Genomic DNA, 26,085 nt, shown 5'->3' on the forward strand with positions numbered 1-26,085 from the left:
ATATCTATGTATGTATACCTACATATGTATGTAGATCATACACACACACACACACACACACACACACACACACACATATATATATATATATCCTTTTCTTAAAAAACACTAATTTATATTAATTAGTTAAATGGAAAAGAGGTGCTAGTCACTGGCATGTTATAATGGTGGGAATATACCCAGATTTGGGTCTAGAGCCCATAAATTCTAGAGAGTTTAGATGAAACATCCCAAACCCTTAAGAGTATTCCTAGAACCTTGAAAAGGAGATACAGCCAATGTAACTATTGGCCATATAGTAAATAGATGGCATGATCTCAAGGACCTGGAACAAATAAAGTGCTTAATAAATTCTTATTGCTGACTGATACAACAATATAAGTCTCTTAATATATTCCAGATCATATTAATTGATCTTTGCCTGCCATTTTACATTATTGAGCTAACTATTAAACTCTCCAGATCTTTTTCAGATAAACTTTTGTCATGGAAAAATTCTTCTTCATTATACTTATGAAGTTGATTGTTTAAATTCAAAGATACAGTAACATTTATCTTTCTTAAATGTCATTTTATTTCATCAGGTCCATTCTAGCTTTTCATGATCTTTTTGGACCATAACTCTGCTTCCTAGCATAAAATAAATCAAGGTCAAGCATAGATTCATGAGGCAGTGCTGCTGGAGGCCTCCTTCTAAGTGGATATAATGCTGTTAATAACTTCTTCTTTAGTCTGGTCATTCAAATGATTTCAAAATCACTTAAGTGAACTACTATCCAGATAACATATTGCAATTTTAAATACTACCATATCAGTGTGAGAGAATGAAATACTTTATTGAAAATAAACTTGTTGGAATACACAGGAGAGTTGCTGAAATACGCAGGAACCACCTAACAGTGGCTGCTGTAGTTCCAACCCAGAATGAATCTCTTCTTGTGAAAAGATGATACAAGGAGACCGAGAGGCAGTTGCTGTTCTCTGACTTCTCTAACTGAAAGGCCGTTGCCTTGTCTGATCTCTCTCCTCTTCTCTCTGCCTCCAATTTATCTCCTTCCCAGTCCGCAACACCCGTGTCAGCAAAGGCTGCCTTGCCAACTCTTCCAGTGTTATGATCCACAGCTGTGGAGGCTCTTGGAAAATTAACCTGTCCCTTAATGATTCCCCAGTTTTTGTTTTTATTTTCCCCCCACAGCATGGTCTGCACATTGAGGAATACAAGCAGCACTATCACTTCTAGATGGTTACAGCAGGTGTTTATCAAGGCAAACTTTCCATTGGAGAAGAGACTGTAGTCAGAATAGGCATTTAAGTCTCTTATTAGTCTCCTGGCTTGGCCCTTTAATGCAATGGCCCATTTAATTACCCCGACTAAAAAGTCTTACCGGGGCTCTTCTTCCTTCACTCTGGAAGGATCCTTCTCATGAACAGCTCTGGTTTTTCTTATAATTGTTCTTATCTTCTATCCCATGTTCAGGCGCCATAATGTAATGTTCTCTTATTCAGTTTTCTTGGAATCTCTGGGAGCAGCCTTTTGCTTCAGTTCAGTAATCACCACATGAGTAGCCAAGGGTTAAAGTCCAAATCCTTTATTATCTCTTTCAAAATCTTGTCTCCTTTCCTGGGGCCCGGTTAGCTTTCTCAGAGGCCTATCTCTCTCCTTGTTGCCAAGAGCTTGAGCTCCTGCCTGTCTTCTCTGCCCTCTGAATCTTTCCGAATGAATCCTGGCTGAGGCTTATATGCTTTACACTGAATATAAACCAATCATTATATCACTAGGAAACCATTATTTGTTGTAGGATTAAATCAATCATATTGAACTATGCTAAACTAGATAACCATTGTATCCTCAGTTCCACTTAGTACCTTGTAAGCATCCTTTGGTTCAAGTTCAGAGTTCTGGCCCATAACATAAACTATATCTACAATATACCCTTGATTTTTTGGTCTAGTAATCCCATTAGAAAGGGAAATGAGGTTGGTCAAACATCATCAGTTTTTGGAGAAGATCCACTTTCTCTTTGTGGTTATCATTTCTTTTCCAAGAAGCCTACTAACTCTCCCTTAAATATTATATTCTAAAATTTTTTCAGAAATCAAAATTAATCTTACTGGCTTATAGTTTTCAGATTTCAATTTCTTCTAATAAAAGAAAGAAAAAGACATTTAGTTCCAGGAGGGAAAGTAAGAATACCTATTTCCTTAAAGATCCTTAGGTTGTCTCAGTTTGTCTTCCTTTTCTCTACTTATTTGGTGTTGGGGAAGCCATTTTTCTGATACCTTGTTTTTGTGAGAAGTCACTGAAGGTATAACTCTACTACTACTACTACTACTACTAACAGTGGCATATTGCTTACTAAGGGCCAGTCACTGTGCTAACTGCATTATAATCAATGTTTCATTTGATCCTCACAACAATCTTGGGAGGTAGGTGCTTTTCTTACTCCATTTTACAGATGAAGCAAACAGAAGTTAAGTGACTTGACTGGTTAGCATTTGAACTCAGATATTTTTGACTCTAGGGCTGGTGTTTTATTTACTGTATCACTCAATGCCCCTTGAAGAAAGTTGTGGCTTAGCTATTGTTTGTCCTTCCTTCTTGAAGAGAATCAGTGATATCACAGATTAACACCTTGACTTGTTCATGAATTGTAATTATGTGAGAAAGAGGTGTACAGGTATCAGCTTCACTCTTTCTTCCTTAATCATCAAACTCCAATGACAAGATGACTGCCACTGGCCCAAGAGGCAGTGTTTGATCTTGTGTCTTCAATGTCTGACCAAGTTGTAACACTCTTTAGGTGACTCACAGTGCTTGCTTCAGCCACTTTCATGGTCATAGGAATCAATCATTCTCATTCCCATTCCACTAGAGAGAAGTCTTCACATTCCACTAGGGAGAAGTTTGGGGTAGATATTCCCCTAAATCTCCAATGGGTTTGAGGCTCATCAGTATTTTCAGTCTGATTTAGTCCATCTGCCAAGGCTTGTGGCCACTCTGATGCTATAGCTTCTTGAAAAGAGCTTGTGTTAGTCCTCCCCGAACTTTCCATACATCTCTGTGTCATAAACACAAATTATAGATCCTTTCTTGTCTTTTATTGCCTTTTTCTTCTCCTACCCTTGGTGATTTCAATGTGCATTTTCTGGATGGGATGATATCTAATACTCCTGATTGTTGTGTTTTTTTTCTATTTCCTAAGAATTAAAGGATACCCATTCACAAGAAACTCTTTCCCTGGCTTCAGGGAACCCCTTTGATATTACCCAGACCTCTCTTCACCCTGAAGGAGACTTCAGTGTTCAGCTTGGGAAAGGAGAAGTTATCAAGGCAACTTCCTTCCTCAGGGAACACTAATCTTTATTTTGATTTCTATTTTAGAGCAGAAATCCGTTAAGTGCTGCCATGTTGTCCTTCCCTGCTATGTGGCAAAAAAGGATTTTTTCATGGAGACTTGGACAGAAACATTTCACGTTGCCCTAGGGTGAAATGGTATGAAGTTAGAGATAGCCTTCCCTTCTCTTCAGAAGGAAACATTCCATTATTGTTGTTTTTAAATGGCTTGTAGGTATCATACATTCATCTTGAACTGGGAAAATCATGTACCTCATCTTTGGTGCTGAGCTTCCTAAACAGAGGATTGATTAATTATTCTTTCATTTCTTAATACCATTTATGTATCAGCAGGACAAAACTGGGTAGGAAAGAAAAACTTAAGGCATTTTCTTTATGACTCTTCATTATTATGAATCATTTACTCTTCCTTTACTTTCACATCATCCAGGACCCTTTGGCAGAAAGTCTTTTACTGTATTAAAAAAAGCTGCCAAGCAGCCTTCAGTTGTACACATCAGAATAAGTAGCCAGACAGCAGGCGGAAAACAGAGCAAATCTGTGACTGAGGGCACTGTTGGCTCATGGGACAATCTATCTGTTCTCTGAGATTCTTGTCCAGTACATCAACAAATTTGTTTTTGTTTAAAGACTTTCCCACACGAGTGACTGCCAAGTTCAGAAAGCTGCTCTTTGAGATTGATCTTGGTTTTTTTGGAAGGAAAGATGAGATTATATAATAAGTTTTGTCGGTCTCCATCAGGGACTTGGGCGATGCTTTTTCAGTATGTGTCAATCCAAGGCATTGAGAAAATGGGTGGATGGGGGAGAAGGAGGAGAAAACTGGAAAGGAAAATCATGAAAAGTAAGGTTTTTACTTCGTATACTTACCTATCAGTCTTGGAAAGAAGAGTCTTAAGGAGCCCAAGTTCCATGGAAAGATGGCTTAAAGTAGATTTTTGAATTGACTTATATTGGGTTGATTTGTTAGGAAAGGATATTTTTTTTTTTCTTTTAAGATGCCTGACCTATAAATTATGGCAACTTGAGCTATCATATTATATACATTGTTTCCTATCTATGCTAAAAAGTTTGTCTGAAAAAAATAATGGACATTTTATTAGATAAGTTCGAAAGAAGTTCTGTGATAGAAGAACCAAAAGAGGAATACAATCTTGGGTTGCATTAAGAGAAACATTTTGTTGTTGAGTGGTTTCAACTATATCCCACTCTGACCTGTTTTAGGATTTTCTTAGCAAAGATACTGGAATAGTTTGCCATTCCCTTTTCCAGATGATTTATAGATTAGGAAACTGAGGCAAAGTGGATTAAGTGACTTGTCCAAGGTCACAGAACTAGTAAATATCTGAGTCCAGATATGAACTCAGAAAGAAAAGCCTGACTCCAGAGGGGACTTTCTATCCATTTAGTCACTTAGCTGCCCTGAATAAGTGCTTAATGGATTGCTTATTTTTAATTGTATTTAGTTCCTTCCCCCTCTTCCCCAATCACATGTCAAAACAATTTTCAGCATTAATTTTTACAAGATTTTGAATTCCAAATTTTTCTCTCTCTCAATCCCTTCCCCTCTTTTAAAACTGCTAGGCAAGTTGTTTTATAGATGTTTTATTATATAAAACTTATTTCTATGTTAGTTACAGTTTTGAAAGAAGAAACAAATAAAAAACAAAAAAAGAATAAAGTGAGTGAAAAAATATGCTTTGAGCTACATTCAGAGCCCATCAGTTTTTTTTTTTCCTGAATATACATAGCATTTTCCATTATGAGTCTTTTGTACTTGTCTTGGATCATTATGTTGCTGAGAAGAATTGCGGTATTCATAGTTGATTATCAAACAATGTTGCTGATACTGTGTATAATGTTTTCCTGTACTTTGCATCAATTTGTACAATTCTTCTGAGGCTTTTCTGAAACCTCCCTGTTTATCATTTCTTATTGCATAATAGTATTCTATAACATTCATGTACCACAGCTGATCCAGCCATTCCCCAATTGATAAACAACTCCTCAATTTTGAATATTCTATCAGCATGAAAAGGGCAGCTATGAATATTTTTGCATATGTAGGCCCTTTCTCCCCTTTTAAATGGTCTCTTTGGAATACAAATCTAGTTGTAGTATTGTTGAATCAAAGGATATGTACAGTTTAGCTGCATTTTGGACATAGTTCCAAATTATTCTCCCAAATGGTTGGATCATTTCAAAACTCCATCAACAATGCATTAGTGATCTGATTTTTCCACATTCTCTTCAGCTTCTGTCATTTTCCTTTTTTTGAGTCATATTAGCTGATTTAATAGGTGTAAGGTGATACCTCAGAGTTGTTTTAATTTGAATTTCTCTAAATGAAAGTGACTTAGAGAACTTCATATGCCTATAGATAACTTTGATTTCTTCATCTGAAAACTGTCTATTCATATCCTTTGACACATTTATCTACTAGGGAATGACTTATATTCTTATAAATTTGACTCAATTCTCTATATATTTGAGAAAGGAGGCCTTTATGAGAGACATTTGCTGAAAGATAGTTTGCTTTCTGCTTTCTTTCTAATCTTGGTTGCATTGGTTTTATTTTGCATTTTAATTTAATTTAACAAATTTAATAAAATCAAAATTATCTATTTAATATTTCATAATGCTTTCTATCTCTTGTTTGGCCATGAATCTGTGATTCACTTAACTTCTTTAAGAATTTGGATGCTAATTTGAAACTATGCCCAAAGGGATATCAAACTGTGTATATCCTTTGATCCAACAGTGTCTCTACTAGATCTATATTCCAAAAAGGTCATTAAAAAGGGGAAAAGGAACCACATGTGCAAAAATGTTTGTGGCAGCCCTTTTTGTAATGGAAAGGAACTGGAAATTGAATGTATACCCATCAGCTGGGCAATGGTTGAATAAATTATGGTATATGAATGTTATGGAATATTATTGTTCTATAAGAAAAGATGAACAGATTGATTTCAGAAAAGCCAGGAAAGATTTACATGAACTGATGCTAAGTGAAGTGAGCAGAACCAAGAAAAAATTGTACACAGTAACAAGATTATGGGATGATCAACTGTAGTGGACTTCAACAATGATATGATTCAAGGTAATTCCAATAGACTTGGGATGGAAACTATTATCGGTATCCAAAGAGTGAAATACAGAAGCTGAATGTGAATCACAGCATAGTATTTTCACCTTTTGTTGGTTTTTTATGTTTTTTCCCCTTTTGATATGATTTTTTCTTGAGCAGCATGAAAAATATGGAAATATGTTTAGAAGAATTGCACATGTTTAACCTATATCAGATTGCTTGCTGTCTGGGGAAGGGAGAAATGAGGGAGGGAGGGAGAAATTTTTGGAATACAAGGTCTTGCAGAAGTGGCATGTATTTGCAAAAATAAAATACTACTTTAAAAAGTATGTGGATACTATACCATTTAATGTGTATATGTTTTGTATTTATAATTTTTCATTGTCTATGATATCTTTTAGCAAGATGTAGTTTCCTTGCTTGATCACTTTTAGTTAGGTTTAGTTTTGCTTTCACTTTATCTGAGATCAGAATTACTTCCCCTGCTGTTTTTACTTCAGCTGAATAGACTCTGCTCCAGCCCCTTACCTTTACTTTTTATCTCTCTCTCTGCTTCAAGTGTGTTTCTTGTAAACAATATATTTGGGATTCTGAGTTAGTTTTGATCCACTCTGTTATCCACTTCTATTTCTTGGGAGAGTTCATCCCATTCACATTCACAATTGTGATTTTTAACTGTGTATTTTCCTCCATCTTGTTTTTCATTCTGTTTGTCTTCTCTCTCCTTTCACCTTTTACCTACTCCCTGATTTTTCCTTCTGTCTATCACCTCTCCTGGTCTCTCTTTCTTCTGTCAATTCCTCCTAACCCCCTTTACTTAATTGCTTCCTATCCTATTTCCCTGCGAGGTAAAACAGATTTCTATATTCAACTGGTGATATATATATATATATATATATATATATTATTCCCTATTTGAGCCAATATGTCTGAGAGCAAGATTTGAGCAGTACTCATTACCCACTCTCCCAGCTTTTCCTTCATTGTAGTAAAATTTTAGCATCTTTTCATGTGGAATAATTTAGCTCATTCTACACCCATCCTTCTGTACCCAGTGTACTCTTATTTCTCACCCCTTAATTTTTTTTTATTGCCATTCCCTCAGACTCACCTTATACCCATCCCCTCTATCTATGTATATCCCTTCTAGCTGTCTTATTAGTGGTACAATTTTTAAGAATTACAAGTATCAACATATCAGGGCAGTTTTTGTTGATAATATTTTGAAAGAATTTGTCCAGGTATTCCTTTGATTATGTTTTTCAGGTAGTCTAATAATTCTGACATTGTGTCTCCTGGGTCTATTTTGGAGGTCAGTTATTTTTTTAATGTGGTATTTTACATTTTCTTCAATTTTTAAAAAATTCTTGTGAATTTGTATGATTCTTGATATCTCATAGAGCCATTAGCTTCCACATATTCAATTTTAACTTTTAAAGAGTTGTTTTCCTCAGTCAGTTTTTGTACTTCCTTTTCCATTTAGCCTATCCTATTTTTTAAGGAACATGCTCTTTTTCTACAATGTTGTCAAATGCTCCCTTATTTATCGATTGTACCTCAATTCCTTCACAGAACTGGTCACACCCACCTTTTCTCCAGGCTCCCCACTTCCAGAAACAAAGACTGGTCTCCTGTCTGTCCAGCTGACCAATCTTTGTGCTTGCTGCTATTGAATAGAATTCTGAGCATTTCTCCATGGAAGGATTTTTCTATCACTAGACTCCCTGGCTGTTGTCCTGTGATTTCCAGACTTGTCCTGCCAAAGGATAAGCAGCACTAACTCAATGGAGAGTTATTGCTCACCAATTTGAGATTCATCTTTCACACTACAAGGTGAAGGGGATCATTTCTAACTTTTTATACTCTCTAGTTCATAATGGATCTCTTAGGTATTTTCATAATAAATGAATATGGTTTAAGAAATTTTATTTAACAAATAGTTTTTAACAAAGAGACAATAGCAGATATCTAGATGATTATAACCCCCATTACTATTATATCAAGCTTATAATTTATTTCCTAAATTACTCATCTATTTCTTCTTTCTGTTTTTTTTTTTAATTTTTGTGAGGCAATCGGGGTTAAGTGACTTATGCAGTGTCACACAGCAAGGAAGTGTTAAGTATTTGAGGCCAGATATGAATTCAAGTCCTTCTGATTTCAGGGCTGGTGCTCTATCCACTTCAGCATCTAACTGCTGCTTCTTTCTGTTTAGGTGATCCATAGTATACTTTAAAGACAAAATTGCTTTTGTTTCTTACAATCTTCTCCATGTTTTTCTTCTCTCATTCCTGATTTCTTCACATGACGATACTCTCTTAATCTGTAGTAGACCTTACCAATCCAGAACAATATTTCATTCCTGGATTTGAATGTCCCATGTCTCAAAAATAACAATGATATCAAATTTGTGTAGTTGCTCTGTGTCTTCTAATTTTCCTTGCAAGGTTAAAAGTGTTTTGGATTACATTTGCTAAATATCAGATAACGAATTCATCCTCATCAGTCTTATTTATGTGATTATGTGTGTGTGTGTGTGTGTGTGTGTGTGTGTGTGATTTCATTTCTTCCTCACAACACCCCATATAAGGAAGATGCTAAAAGCATTATTATCCTTAGCAGAGGTTATTTTGTATAGTAAATAGAGTGCTGGACTTGAAATCAGTAGAAATGGGTTCCAATTCCAAATCAGATGAAGCACAGCTGTGTGCTCATGAACTGGCCATTTAACTTCTGAGCATCTTGGTTTCCCCAAGAATTTATACCTCTGCTCTCAGACAGTTGTGAGCAAAGTACTTTATACATGGTTATTACTGGGGGGGAGGAGGTAGAGGCAGAGGATACAACCAAGGGTTTTTCCTCAGTGTACTAAATTAATAGAACATTCAATTGATAAGACACTGATTCTATTTTGCAGTGATTCAGCAGCTTAGAGTAGGGCTGTATGTTTAGAAAACAGTTTAATCTGAAAAAGACATGGATAAGTTCAATAGAAGTCCTGTGGTAGGAGAACCAAAAGAGGTTACATGATCTTGGACTGCATTCAGAAAATCATTTTGTTGTTGAGTTCAAATACCATAGTTTGTGATCATTTTGGAGAGTTTTCTTGGAAAAGAAACTGGTGTGGCTTGCCATTTCTTTCTCCAGCTCATTTTACAGATGGGGAAACTGAGGCAAACAGTGTCAAATGTCTTGCCCAGGGTCATATAGCTAGTAAGTAAGTACTTAAGGGTAGATGTGAACTTAGGAAGATGAGTGGTTTGTGATATGAAAATGTTGGACTTGATGATCTTTAGAATTCCTTCCAGATTTAGGTCTACATTCAAATTATGTAAACAAAATAACCAGTGGACTGCAAATTAGTCCAATTCATAAGAAATGATAGATTGGACAAAGAAATAACCTGTGAGAAATCTCACCTTTTAAAGAGTTGATTAACATGAAAGAAAAGGAAAATGGCAAATGTTGGAGGCAATGTAGAAAAAAAAATGGGACACATGTACTTTTGATGGAGTTGTGAGCTAATTCAAATATTCTGAAGAATAATTTGGAACTGTGCCCAAAGGGCTATAAAACTGTGCATGCCCTTTGAACCAGCAATACCATTACTAGGTTTCTATCCCAAAGAAATCATGAAAAGAGGGAAAGGACCTACATGTACAAAAATATTTATAGTAGCTCTCTTTGTGGCAACAAAGAAGTAGAATTAAGGGGATGCTCATCAATTGTGGAAAAGCTAAACAAGTTTTAGATAAAATTGTTGTAGAATATTATGCTATAAGAAATTGATGCGTAAGATAGTTTCAGAAAAACCTTGGAAGACTTACATGAACAGATGCAAAGTGAAATGAGATGAATCAGGAGAATATCATATACAATATCAACTTTGTAAGAATAATCCACTATGAAAGAATTAGCTCCTCTGATAAAGACAATGATTAAAGAAGACAATTCCAAAGAAGTCCATCCATGATTTTTTAAAAATGCTATCCACTTCCAAAGAAAAAAAATGATGAAGTCTGAATACAGGTTGAAACATTTTTTAAATTTTCTCTATTTTTGCTATAATTTGTGTTTTCTTTTGTAACATAGCTAATATTGAAATATATTTTGTATGTTTCACATGTATCATTCATAGCAAATTGCTTGTCTTCTCAAGGTGATAGAGCAATAAGAGGGAGAGCAGTAGGAAGGAGAGAAAAGCTGTGGTATCTCAAAAGTTTAATAAATATTTCTAAAAAAATTATATGCAATTGGGAATATTTAATGAAATAAATTAATGTAACACACCCAGAAAAACAAAATAAAGAGTTATGTGATGATTTTGGTAAGAGAGAAAAATGAAGAAGCCTGCTTACATTCTGAGTCATCCTGCAACTTTCATCCTTAGAGGAATTTTGAGGAAGTTTTGTACATTTTTCCTCTAAAATCAAGCAAAGGTACATTTTCTATGCTTATGAAATCAGATCTGAGAGACCTCTCTTTGTATTTAGAAAAAGGCAGTATGAGAAAGGCTTATAGAGAAGAGGGGATAGTGTGGTATAAGGGAAAGAATATTGCATTTGGAATCAAGGTATGTAAATTTGAGTCCTATTTACCACTTATGAGATAAGTGGTCACAGCTGAATTATCTTATTTCAGCGCTTCAAAACCCACAGCTGTAAAATGGGGACAAAGCGCTACATAAGGAGTTACCAATTTGCTTACATTATCAAGAAGCTTGTTGAAAGGAGTATGGGAATATCTGGCAAATGACTTTTTCTATTGATATTAAAATATATTATCTCTTAAATGCATAATATTAATACTAAATGCTAGATTTTACTTCTTTTTACCTAGAAATGAAAACAAAGGGATCTAGGGCAGGAAAAGGTTAGGAAACCCCTTGAGTAGATGATATCCAAGATGCCTTCTAGTACTAAATTCTATTTTCCTAGAACTAGAAGAGACATTTACATTCTTTAGTCCAACCTCCTCTTTTGACAAAGAAAGAAACTGAAGTACAGGGAATTTTAAACATTCAAAAGGAAATCAGTACTCATTTTTTGTTGGTATAGACCAATAACTGCCTTTAGGCTTGTATTTAATGCAGGGCAGGGCAGTCTGGTTTAATGAATTATTAGAGATTATCAGCTGGCAGCTAGAGAATAACCTCATGATTTATTTTGTTTTCAGATTAGCATCTCTCTCTCTCTCCCTCTTCTCTCTCTCTCTCTCTCTCTCTCTCTCTCTCTCTCTCTCTCTCTCTCTCTCCTCTCTCTCTCTCTCCTCTCTCTCTCTCTGCCTCTCTCTCTCTCTGCCTCTCTCTTTTCCTCCCTCCCTCCCTCCCTCTCTCTTTCTTTTTGGCCTCTGAATTAGTTTCAATAAAACCTGCATCAGTTCAGAGACTTGTAGAGCTCCTTCAATAAAAAAGTCACTGTGTGTTACGTGATAACACTAAACAGACTCCAGACATGCTCTTATCTTAGATATACAGTAACACAGCATAACTCAAGCCTAGACGAGAAGCTAATGTATCTGTAACATTAGGTAACAGTAGCCCCAGTAGCATGTTAAAGAAGTAATCATTCTCCCATGTGGGATAACCCAGGATGGGTTTTATTGAATTCCGTTTATTTAACTGGGATAAACCCTTGAGATAGACATCTCATTTACAAGAAGGTGCCAGCAAGAGGGCAGGTTATTACAAGCACATTGAGGAGATAAGAAAAAGAAAATTGAATAAAATCATAGAGCTGGAAAGAATCAGAAGAGGTCAGCTGGCCTTTACTCCTTGCTGCAGGCAGGGCTGTGCTTACAATCCAACCCAACTCAATGCAATCCCAATCCAACAAGCATTCATTATTCCATTTTTCTAATCATATTTTTAGAGATTTTCATGGATGAAGAATTCATAGCCTTTCTTAGAAGCCAGCAATGTCACTATTAAAATCAAAAAGGTTCCTCTTTATGTCTGTCTTCCCTTGCTTCAACATAAGCCTATTTCTCCTGCTTGATCTTCTGTGAAGACAGAGAATAATGGCTAAGTACAATTACCACAATTTTTCTTTAATTGAAAATATTATGCCTTAAGTTCTTTTCCATCTCCTTTCCCCTCCTTCCTCTTTACTCCCCAACTCTGGTTAGAATGCTGGAAAGGGAGTCAGGAGAATCTTACTCGGATCCTTTCTCAGACACTTTGTAACTGTAATTCTGAGCAACTCAGTCTCTCTCTCTCCTTTAATGCCCTCATCTATAAAATGGAAATAATAAAGTCACCTTCCTTATAGGATATGTGAGGATCAAAAAGATAACCTAATTAAATTACTTTGCAAACTTTAAACTACTATATAAATGTTAAATATTATTATTATCATCCCTTTAATCATTGTATTTTATTGAGTAGATATCCTTCAGTTGGGGAATGGCTAAGTTATGGTATATGAATATAATGGAATATTATTGTTTCATAAGAAATTATAAGCAGGCTGATTTCAGAAATGGCAAGACTTGCATGAATTGATGTTGTGTACGTAGAACCAAGAGAACACAGCAATAACAAGATTATGTGATGATCAACTTTGATCTTGGCTCTTTTCAACAATGAGGTGATTCAGGCAAATTCCAATAGATTTGTGATGGAGAGAGCCATCTGCATTCAGAGAGAGGACTATGGGGAATTAATGTGGATCACAACACAGTATTTTCATTTTTTGGTTGTTATTTGCTTGCTTGTTTTTTTCTTTTTCATTTTCCCTTTTTTTGATTTTTCTTGTGCAGCATGATAAATGTGGAAATATGTTCAGAAGAATTGTTCATATTTACCCTATATTGATTGCCTGCTGTCAATGGGAGAGGGTAGGGAAGAGGAAGGGAGAAAAATATGGAATACAAGATTTTGCAAATGTGAATGTTGAAAACTACCTTTGCATATATTTGGAAAAATAAAAGACTATTTTTTAAAAAAAACGACTGTGTCTTGTATCTTCCCTTGGCTCTCTTTAAAGTTTTGCTTTCCCTTACCCACTTCATTCAATCAGCTGCCACACTGTCCCTACAAACTGTCTTCTCCACTACCATTATGAGAGATTGTTGTATCTCAGCTGTACTCCTGTAATTCTCTTTACCTCTAAGCTTGCTTTCACACAACTACCAAAATAACTTTTTAAAATATATAGGTTCAATGATGTTGCTCACTGGTTCAAAAGCATTCTGCAGGTTTGTGCCTATGGGATGAGGGTCATGCTTCTCTACCCTCCATTACAGTCCTATGCTTTTCTAGGGCTTTCTTTAAAGTTAATTGCCTTTTCCTTACATAGCTTACTTTGACTTCCACATGAAAGGTACAATCATCTGTCTAGCCTATGGTCTATTTTTTTCCTTAGTATTTTTGTTCACAGAGGTAGCCTTTGAGATTTACAAGGGTTGCCTTTTAATTAGAAGACCAAATTATATTTATTAAGGACTAACTTCCAATAATATACACTAACAGAGTAGAATGCACCCCTCCATTTTTCTTGGGGAAGGAGAATCTTGTTTTTACTATTTCTTGTTATTCCTACTCAGGCCCATGACCATGCAATTGCCACTTGAAGGAAAATGTTGTGTCACTATCATCAGTGCTTATGCCTATGCTCCCACAATGATAAATCTTGATGAGGTCAAAGAAAAAATTTTGAAGACTAGAGACTCTCATCGTCAATGTGCCAAAAGATGACAAGCCTATAATTCTGAGTTACTTTAATGCTAGAATAGGTTCAGACTATCAAATATGCCAGGGAGTCCTTGGGAGGAATGGAATTGGAAATAGCAATAGCAATAATCATTTACTATAGAAAACTTGAGCATCTCATGACCTCATTACCAACACTGTATTCTGTTTACCTAGACACAATAAAACTTCATGGATGCACTCTAGCAGCAAATATTGGCATTTAATAAATAAACTATGTGATTGTAAGAAGAAGACACAAGCAGGATATGAGAGTGACAAAGGTAATGTGTGGTACAGAGTGCTGTACTGATCATAGAGTTATCCTCTCCAAGCTAAATATTCATATTCAACAAAATCAGCAGCCCCAAGGCAAAAAGACTACTAGAAGAATTCATGTCAACAAATTATAAGGTTCTCTGAGAGGGAACAGTTTGTTGCCAACTTGGAGGGGGAAGTTGAACCAACATACAGTTGGCAACAATAGAGCAGAAAAGGAGTGAGCAATTTTCAGAGATTTCGTGTGAAGCACTGCATTTTCTCATCTGAGTCAGAATACTCATAAATATCAAGACTGGTTTGATGAAAAGGATGAGGAAATTCAGAAGCTGCTAAATGAAAAAATGAGAACTCCACAGGGTGTGCCCTAGAATAGTTCATTTCTAAGAAGGTAGCTTTTAATTTTGTCAGAAGTCAATTCCATCCAATCAAAACTTAGAGAAATTCAGAATTCTTGGCTCAATAAGAAGGCAAATGAAGTTCTATTTTATGCTGATAGTAACAATACAAAACATTTTTTATGATGCATTGAAAGCTATTTATAGTCCAAAGACCTAAGGCGCATCTCAACTACTCAGTGCTTACAGTTCCCCACTGATTAATGATAAGGACATGATCGAGAGATAGGCGGAACACTTCTACAGTGTCCTCAACAGACCATCATCAATGTTGAATCAATGTTGATGAATGTTGAAACAATTGACCATTTATCTCAAGTTGAAACTGATCACTCCCTAGATGAAGTTCCAATTGAAGAAGAGGTTTTCAATGCCATTATCCTACTTTTGTGTGGTAAAGCACTAGGTGCTAATTCTATTCCAGCTGAGATTTACAAGGTGGGGGTCCATTTCCCATACAAAAGCTGACTTAATTTTTCCAAATTATATGGCAAAAGGAGGTTATGCCCCAGAAATTCAAGGACACTACACTGACATCTGCCTGAGAGTTAGTGTGGTTGTTCAGAAGAGTTTAAATCTGACCTCAGATACTTAACTATCTGTGTGACATTGGGTAAGTCACTTAATTCTGTCTGCCTCAGTTTCCCAGTGCAAAATTAGCTGGAGCAAGAAATGTCAAACCAGTCCAGTGTCTTTGCCAAATGGGATCATAGATAGTTGGATACTACTGAAAACACCTGAACAACAAGTTAGTCAGGGGCAAAGAGTCCTTCTTTAGATTATAGCAAAGTAAAGAACTGCTCTCCCCACACACCTCAGGCTTAGTCATAGCCCCAAGACTCTATCTCCATCTTCTGACTCTTGTTTATCTATTCACTGAAATCCACACAGCTGCAGATTTATATAGACCAATCTCTCTGAAAAATCTATGCCTTAATATACTCTAGAACACTTTTTTTCTCTCCTTTGGGATTTGGGGTGACTGTCAAAGAATAAAGTCTCTTCAGACAGTTTCCTCTTCAGTGCATATCTTTCAGATGAAACAGATGTTTTTCAGAGAAAAACAATTTTGGTTTACAGAATAGGTGACCCAGAGTTTAATCTGTTTTGTCTTTGCTTCCATTAGGCCCTTCGTCAGCTTCATTTATTTGAATCCATTTTCTGGAATGCAATTTTTTTTTCCCTGGCTGGACTACAGTTTTGTAATCATAGAACAGAGAAAGTACTTTAATCACCTTCTTCTGTTGAAGGTTCTCCCCAGTACACATCAGGAATTCTGTCTACAATGTCTCTTAACAAGTGGTCACCTGGCTTATTCTTTTTCTTTCCTTTGCTCTTCTGTGTTCTATCATTTTCTTTTCAGTTCCACCAAGGTTTCTGTCCATTTTCATATCTTTATCCGATCCTGCTCTGTTTGCCAGAACTGAATCAAACAAAACTAGAAAAGAAATCTCAGTTTGTGCTTGTACCACACTGTAGATTTGTCTAAAGCATATTTCAGAATATTGCCTCACAATCTATGAGTAACTATGCTATTTATTTCTAGCAAACACCTAATTAAAGATCATTGATCAAAGACCTGTGAACTCTCCATCTCAAGTTGAAGCTTTTCCACAAGGACTTCATTTTCTCTTATTGCTTTGGAGGCTAGTTATTATAATAACAATAAAAACAATTTAGATTTCTTTTGAGCTTTTGCAAAATTCTTTCTTCATGATAATTATGTTAAATAGTATAAATATTATTTTCATTCCCATTTTACAAACAAGGCAATAGATTGAGAGGTAGAATCATAAATTTAGAGCTAAAGTCTAATCCTCGCATTTTATAGGTAAGGCCAAAATTAAGCCACTTGTTCAGAGTAACACAACTAGTAACTATTTGGTGTAGGACAAGAGTCTAAATCTTCCTAACTCTAGATTCAAAGTATTGCCCACTGCACTACACTGTTTCTTTAAAGGCCAAGAGTCACAGAACTAGGAAACATAAAAGACAGGATTTGAATTCAAATTCTCTCTTCCAAGTAAACCTTCTTTCTCCAACTTCAGGTTGCCTCTCCAGTTAGTAGATCCCAGTTTTTAATCATGCTGTTTATCAGTTCCAATCATTATGATAATAGCTAAAATTTATATTGTATGCCAGGCACTGTGCTAAGTGTTTTATAATTATTATTTTATTTGATACTTGCAAAACTTTAGGAGGTGGGTACTATTATTATCCCTAGTTTTGTTGTTCAGTCATGTTTAATCTTTTATGATTCCATTTGTGGTTTTGTTGGCAAAGATATTGGAGTGCTTTGTCATTTCCTTCTCCAGCTAATTTTACAAAGGAAGAAACCATGGCAAAAAGGATTAAGTGACTTGTCCAGGATCACACAACTAGAAAATGTCTGAGACCAGGCCTTTCTTATTCCAGGGTTAGTGTTGTATCCACCCAGTTGCCCCTTCCCCTTTAATACAATAAGAAACTGAGGAAAACAGGAGTTAAATGATTTGCCTTGGGTTAGATAGTTAGGATGAGGTCAGATTTGTACTGAGGCTTCCTTATCCCAGCCCCATAAAGTAAGAAAAAAAACTAGTGGGAAAAAAAAGTGCCCCCACTCAGCTTGACACAGTGCTTTTCATATAGCAAGAGTTTAATTAAAATTAATGTGGTGAGCTGTTGCTCTTGTTGTTGAATGGAGAATTAACATCCACAAGTCATCCAAACACATTACGCACATGAATGCATTTGCTGAATTGGTTACCTTTCAGTGACCGCTACGCATGTTATGGGGACACTATGGAGCTCTGTGGTATGTGGTATGTACTTAAGATATGAAGGTGTTAGAGACATTTCCTCCTTCCGAGGTAATGTTGGATAATCCAGTGTCTCTATTAGGTAAATACAACCCCTCCCCCACTTGAAAGAATTATTGAGTCATGTTTACAATTCACTGCTTTTGTCTGTAGTGCACATACTTTGCATTTTCTTAAAGGTAATGGGCTCCCTTCCAATGGCATTTCACAGCTCTCAAACCACATATTTTCTTCAGGAGTAAAATTCCTCATCTTCTTTCTGCTCCTCCTCCCCTTCATCTGAGTTTTACTTTTCATCCTTGCTCTGCCCTAGGCACCCGTCAACAGAAATTCAGGCAACTCCTCATTTCCCCATACTCTGATGACCTTGAAACTCCTCCTACAAGAGGATAACTTTGGCCAGCGGGTTATGTGCCAGAGGAATGTGGTGAGAAGTGTCTTTACAAATGGCACTAGGAGTTGTTTACTTGACCCAGGCTTTTTCACTAGACCCCAATACACTCCTTTCTCCCTCACCCTCCACCATTTTTATTTTAGTCCAAGAGTATGAAAGGACACAAAAATACAGTTAAGACATTGACTAGTGGGATTGTTTTTTAGTGGAATCCAAGCAACTAAACTTTTCCCATGTACCTATGTCCTATACATACTTTGTTTCAAAACCAGTGCCCTATTTTTTTCATTGCTGTCCTCCATTTTGTAAGTGCTATTCTTCCATCTTCTTGATCAGCCCACATGTATAAATGAAAAGATTTCACTTCATTTTTACTTTTATCTTTTGAGTCCAAGGATGTAGCAATCTACTTAAGGGGATAAAGCATTGTAATTGCTATAGAGACAACTATTACAGGCCCACAGAAATTCTCTTTCCTTTGACCTCTTCTGGAAAGCATTCCAAAACAAATAATATATTCTTTAAAGAAGATAAAATAGAAAAGAAGGAGATAGAAGAGAAAAATCAGCCAAATCAATATATTGAATAAGTATGAAACTATATGTGATATACCAAACTTGAATTGAAATGAGAATATAATTTCTACTCCATCCTTTATATCTTTAAAGTATTAAAGGTATAAAGCACTGGAGTAGAAATTATATTCCAATATCTCTTCTTTGTGGATATGTTTGTTTTTTATACAGAAGGAAACCAGAATTTATTAATTATTTGCTGTACCACAGATGTGGTGCTAAGCATGAGGGATACAAGTTCAAATAAAAAAGGAAGACAATGAATTTGATTTTACAAATTCACTTTTGATTGTTTTGTAGTTGTTCTTTCCATTTACATTGTAATCAGTGTGTGTGTGTGTGTGTGTGTGTGTGTGTGTATGATATCTATATCCATATATTTGGCTCTTTCTACATCACTCTTCATCAGACTGGGAAAGTCTTTCCTTCCTTTTCTATATTCATCAATTTCATCATTTCTCATAGCACAATAATATTCCATTGTGGTACATTCTTATACCACTATTTGTTTGGCTTTTCCCCAATAGATAGGTATTTAACTTGAATTGCTACGACAAACTCCTGTTGTAAATTTTTTTCAACATATGGAAGCTTTCTTTTTATTAGTGGCATCATTGGTATATAAGCATAGTAGGGAAATCTCTGAGTCAGACATTTTAATCACTTTATTTTCATAATTCCAAATTGCTTTCCAAAACAGTTGTATTGATTCATAGCTTCTCTAATAATGCATTAGTGGGCCTATCTTTCCACATTCCCACCAACACTAACTTTTCCCAATTTTTGTCATTGCCATTTTGCAGAGCATGAAGCAAAACTTCAGGATTATTTTGATTTGCATTTCTCTTTTTTGGAGCATTTTTCTTATGGTTATTAATAGCTTGCAATTCTTTTGAGAACTCTATATTCTTACCCTCTTATTACTAATTCATTGGAAAATGATTTTTGGTTACATACACATACACACACACACACACACACACACACACACACAGTTATACATATCTTCAATACCCTAACTCATGTGAGAAATTTGATACAAAGATATTTCCCCCCATTTGTGTAGAAACTTTTATTTTGAATAATCAGAGTTATCTATTTTAGCTTTTATAAATACCTCAGTATTTTATAAATACCTCAGAGAAGAGAAGAGACGAGACACACAGCGAGGGAAACAAAGACGGGGGTGGGGAGAGGGGAGAAAGAGAGAGAGAGAGGAGGAGAGAGACAGAGGAAGGGGAAGAGAAAGAGAGAGAGAGAGACAGAGAGAGAGACAAAGAGACAAAGAGACAGAGACAGAGAGAGACGGAGATGGTGTAATATATTGATCTAAGCCTAATTTCTGCCATACTATATTCTGGTTTCCCAGTACTTTTAATAAAATAGAAAATTCTTTCTTAAATTGGAATATTATTTGAAAACTAAGAAGGATGTTTTTCTGGTGGTCAAATTAGTGATGCTAAAGACACACTTCCCCCAATAGAATGAGTAGAATGTCAGTTACTAAAAATTTAATTGTTTTACTTTCTGTCTGTCTGTCTGTCTCTTAGATCCTCAGGTTTAGGACAGTTATTTTCATGCTAGCAGCATTTTAAACCAGCTAGGTGGCACAGTGGATAGAATGCTGGACTTGGAGTCAGGAAGACCTGCATTAAAATGAGTCCCCAGACATACTAATTGTGTGACCCTGGACAAGTCACTTTACTTTTGTCTGTCTCAGTTTCTTTACATGTAAAACAGAGATAACAATAGTACCTACCTCCCAAGGTGGTTGTAAAGAAAGAATGAGATATTTGTAAAGTGTTTTGCAAACCTTAAAGCTCTATAAAATGTTAAATAAACATTTCATAGATGTTTGTTTCCCATTCTGGAAAGCATTCTGGAATTTTGGTAATTAAATTACTAATGTTAATATTCTTTGACCTCAAAATGGCACTATTTAAATGCAAGATACAATATATATTTAAGTACAAGTACTGTATATACTTCAAAGAGATCATAGTTATAAAGAAAACTCTAATAGGCATCATAATATTTCTAGGAGCATTTTTTTGTGATAGCAAAGAGCCAGAATTAAAGTGGATGTATATCACTTGAGGAGTGAGGAGTGGCTAAACAAATTATGGTGTATAAATGTAATGGAATAGTGCTACATGAGAAGAAATGGTAACTATAGGGAGTTATGAGAAGATTTATATAACCTGCTACAGAATGAAGTAAGTAGAACCAGAAAAGCAATATTCACAATGACTACAATAATATAAATAGGAAAAAATGATAGCAATTAGAACTGAATGCTGGGAAATTATAATAGCTAAGCCCAAAATAAGGTATATGAGAATGCACCTCCTCCTTTCCTTGCAAAGGTGGAGAACTATGGAAGTAGAATTATATACTGTAGGACATGAATGCTGTGTTGGTTAGAATTACTAAACTACTATTTTCTCTTTCTTTTTTATTCTTTTTTTATAAATAAGAGCTTTCTGGGGAAAGGAGAAGGAGGGATATCTATCCATACATATACACACATTTACATAAAATATATGTATATTTATCTTCATTCTACATACACATGTGTTCCTCATATGAATATGTGCATGTTTTAATATGCATATGTCTGTAAGTGTATATATAAGTAGAGCTGTGGATAGAGTGCTGGGCCTAGAGTTAGGAAGATGAGTTCAAATTCATCCCCCGACACACACTAGCTGTGTGACCCTTAATTCTGTTTGCCTTGATTTTCTCATCTGTAAAATGAGCTGGAGAAGGCAAAGGTAAATTGCTCTAATATCTTTGCCAAAAAAAAAAACCCCAAATGAGGTCACAAAGTGTCAGCATGACTGAAATAACCAAATAATAAAACAGAGAGAAAGAAAGGGAAGAGACACACACAGAGAGACAGAGAGAGACAGACAGACAGACAGACACAGAGAGACAGAGAAAGATAGAAAGAGACAGAGACAGAGAGACAGAAAAAGAGAGAGAGAGAGAGAGAGAAAGAGAGACAGAGAGAGAGAGAGAGAGACAGAGAGAATATAAGAGAATATGAAACTAAACTATGTCAGTACCTTAAAAAAATAAATGCTGACTTTAAATTAAATATGGAATTTCAGAGAAATATAATAGGACAAGTCAACATTCAACCCATTCTTGAAAACTTCTTAAACTGCATGAAATCTATGCAATTTGCAGTTGATAATTTCCTAAATTTGTAGTCAGGGGGTTGGGGAACTGATTTTCTGCTCTACCACTGACAGAGCGGATAACCCTGAACAAATGACACAGGCTCTCTATTATTCCAATTTCTTATCTGAAGGAAAAATAATAGTACTTTCTATCTACTTCAGACTGTTGTCTGGTGTTATAAAACCAGCAAGTTTTGTTTATTTAAAAAAAACAACACTATTTAAGTACAAGATATTTTTGGAAAAATACTAGCTGAATTACATGGATTTCTTGAATCTGAAAACTCAGAAAGGCAGGTTTTTTTATACAAAATGTAAGGTCCGGTGAAGCCCATGTAATATTCTTGATTTGGAAAGGAAATTCTGTATAGAAAGGAATGGGTCACTTTATAGGATCTGGAAAGGCATCTGAATGTCCTTGTTCTCACATAAGCAAATAAAATCAATACACTAAGACTTAAAGGTAGAGATACTAATTTAGAATATGGCATCTACATATCTCTCCCCTGTTAGCATCAGCCCTAGGCATGTTGATTTGCCTTCCTTCTGAGATTATTTTCCATTTACATTATCCATGTTGCAAATGCATAGTTGTTTGTGTATTGTCTCCTTTATTATAATATAAGCTCCTTGAGAGCAGAGAGAGGCTGAGAAGCATACTCATTCTGCTGTACCAAGTTTCCTGAGTTTACAGAAGTTTGTTAGAATCACTGATTAATTGAGTTTTGCAAAACTAGGAGGACATCCCAGAAAATAATTAAATATCGCCTCTGAACAAGGTTATAAGAAAGTAAGCTTGTTCATATTTTATTTTCTGGGGTAGAGAATGGGTCAAACTAATATTATCAGGATCATAATTCCAGGAAAAAAAACATAGAAAGCTTTGGGGAAGGCCATGATCCATGGGGTGGGAATGTTCTTAAGGTGAGTATTGCTGAAGTAATTCTTGAACAGTATTACTTTATTGTATGATCATGAAAATTAAGTTAGTTTTTCCTCTAAAAAGACAGAATATTGTCATCAGGACTTTACTGGCCCAGAAGATTATGGTTCAAACCCCTTGGTAATTAATATTGCTGGTGAGTAGACATAGATCATGTTGATATGTTTTACTGTTAATCTAATGATATAAAAGGCCTAACTGCTTGGAAACAAGGCCTTTTGGACTTGGTGGATATCTGGAATGTTAGGTCTGCCTTCTTAACCAGAGACTTTGAGTCTATCTGAGCAAATTATTGGATCAACCTGAATCTAACCCAGAGTTAAACAGGTGGTGACACACCGAAAAATGGATAGGTCCAGCAACTAATTAAAGTTTTAAATTAAAAAAAAGAAAGAAAAGTTTACTATGTTTGTTGGGCCCTGAGCTCTGATAGGTGAACTTTTACCTTATAGTGATCAGAATAAAACTTCTGCACATTTTGTGGTTATTTCTGAACTATGCCACATAGTCTCACCCCACCTAACTTCTAGATTTTTTTCATGTTTTATCTTTCACTATTCAAATGAAAAGCTCTTTGAGAGATGCAACTATCCTACTTGTTAGTATTTTTATACCTAGTAAATATCACAGTGCCTGGCATATATATTATACACTTAATTTTTCTCCTCATTCATACTCGTTCAATGGGACATTTCTGCAAATATATTCATCTCTTCATTTGTTAAGAAAACATAGGGGCAGCTAGGTGGTACAATGGATAGAGCACTAGCCCTGAAGTCAGAAGGACCTGAGTTCAAATCTGGTCTCAGATACTTAATACTTTCTAGCTGTGTGACCCTGGGCAAGTCACTTAATTCCAATTACCTCAGCAAAAAAAAGAAAGAAAACGTAGCCAAGATTATTTTAAACTTTGAACTAAGCTCTAAAAAATTGACTATATGATTATTATATGGAAGAGTCTTGACTTTAAAGAAGTTCATATGAAAAAGGTCTGAGATTGTACCTGTATATTTGATTGCAAATGGGTCGAGTGGAGGAAGAGAAGGATATAATTTGAAACTCAAAACTTTAAAAAACTTTAAAATTATTTTAACATGTAATTGGGAAAAATAAAATTATATATATGTTTACATGTATATATACACATACACATATAAAAAGATCTGAAAGTCTTAGTGAATTGCAAGCTCAATATGAGTCATCACTGAGATTTGGCAATCAAAAAAGTGAAGGTGGTTTTAGGTTATATTAATAGAAGTATAATAATAATTGTCCAGAACAAGGGAAATATTAGTCCATTTGTACTGAACTCTGGTCAGAACACATGTGGAGTGTGATGGCTTGTTCTGGAACATTGCCAAAGCAGAGCACATATGAAGGAAGGCATCTGAGCTAATGAATGAACCCGAATTTATGCTTTCTGAGAATTCACTGAGAAGATGTTTAGCCTAGAAAGACAAAATAGAAAGAAAGTGAGTTACATTTAAATATGTGAAAGACTTCAGGGATTTGATTTGTTTGGCATGGACCCAGAGAAGAGAATCAGAAGAGAGAAAGAGGAAGAAGCTACTGGCAGGCAGATTTCAATTAAATATAAGCAAAACCTTCCTAACTGGGAAAGCTGACCAATAATGTAACAAACAACCACCTTCAGTTCCCCCTTTCTTTTGCCTTTTTTCTCCTCTCCCTTCAATTCCCTTCTCCTCCTTTCCCCTCATCTCCTCTTCCCTTTCTTCCCATTCCTTTCTTTTTTTCTCCCCTTCTCTCACTCTCTTTTCCCCGCCTTTTCTTTTTTCCCTTACTCTCTCCTCTTCTTCTCCCTCTCCTTGTTTCTCCTTTTTTGTCTCCCCTTCCCTCCTCTTAACAAACCCACTTCTTTTTTTACATGGAGTGGCTTGATTTTCTTGGAGATTTCGTAATCATTCTCTCTCTTTTTTCTTCAAATTTCATGGTGATAGTCAACTTTATAATGATACCAAAAATATGCAACGAAGGTAGGATTTTTTAAATGTCTCATCTAGAAACTCACTTCACCATAAATAAATAAATAAATCTAGAAATTCACTTCACCAAAGACCTAGCAATTTTTCTATATCCTTTTGTGGTAAATTTTCTTGGAATCCTCTTATGACAGCTTTTATGTATCCAGAGACCACAAAAATTTCTGACAGCTAACCAGTAAAGAGAATAACTACTTCTCTTACTTTCTTAAATGGTATCAGCAGTGCAACACATGTTAAAGATGGGTTTGTAAAAATAAAATCCAAAACTTTTTGTAGACTAGCATACTGCCTGCACTTACCTATAAAACAGACTTGCATATAAATGCTCTTGTGTAATCTTAGAGTCAGAAGAGACCTCAAAAAATTATTCCATCTTCTTGTCTTGAAATAGGAAATATATTTTTAAAAAGAGCCAAATTGAGCAACTTTGACAGAGAGTAGAAATGAGATATCCACACATCAAGTAGGAGATAGAAAAAGAATTAAAACCTTTTGCTGGATATCTGAATATAAAGCCTCTTCCACTATACCTTAACTTTGTAGATAACAAAGCAAAGGCTCAGATAAATTAAATAACTTGCTTAAGATTATACAAAAAGTTATTAGAAAAATCTCAGACAACTGCTATTTTGATTCTAAAGATATGTGTTTTTCCTTGAATTGTTTTGCTTCCTAAGAATTTTTACATTTATTAGCTTTAAATTTGAATTTTGGGAAGGAAAGCTTGGTTTCTGAAATCTTTGTGGGTTGCCCATATAGTTATGGTTTTTGAAAAAGACTTGAAGAAACTAAGAAAGCTAGAATGAGACTCTGATTGACTAATTGACTAATGTGGTGATGTGTGACTGAGAGATCCTATTAAATGTTGGTTGCTTTTTTTTTTTCTTTTGATAGGAAAAAATGAATAGGATAAAAGATCTTGTTGGTATTCCCCATCTCCTTGGTTTCTTGGTCTTTGGTTTTGTTTTTAATCCACAGTAGCATTAGTTTTCTATTCAACATGTAATAAATAGAGACATGTTTCTAAGGAAAGTTAGTACATTGATACTATGGAATAGAAGAAATAAAAGAGAGAGTGCTTCAGATGTGGAGTAAGAAGACCTACATAAAGTTCAAGATTCTGTACTCAGTATCCAAAGAACCACTTGTTCTGTTACTGAGGCTCAGTTTTCTAATCTTAGAAATGGCGATGATAATTCTTGGATTTGCTGATTTAAATCATATGGTTCCTGTGAGGAGAGCTATTTTTTCTTTTAATAAATTTATTGTTCATTCATTCTTAGCAATATTTTTTCAAATTTTGAATTCCAAATTCTCTCCCTTCCTCTCATTTCTCCCATACTCCTTGAAGACCAGCAATATATTAAATTATACATA

This window comes from Sarcophilus harrisii, chromosome 1, assembly GCF_902635505.1.
Source record: "Sarcophilus harrisii chromosome 1, mSarHar1.11, whole genome shotgun sequence".
NCBI lineage: Eukaryota > Metazoa > Chordata > Mammalia > Dasyuromorphia > Dasyuridae > Sarcophilus > Sarcophilus harrisii.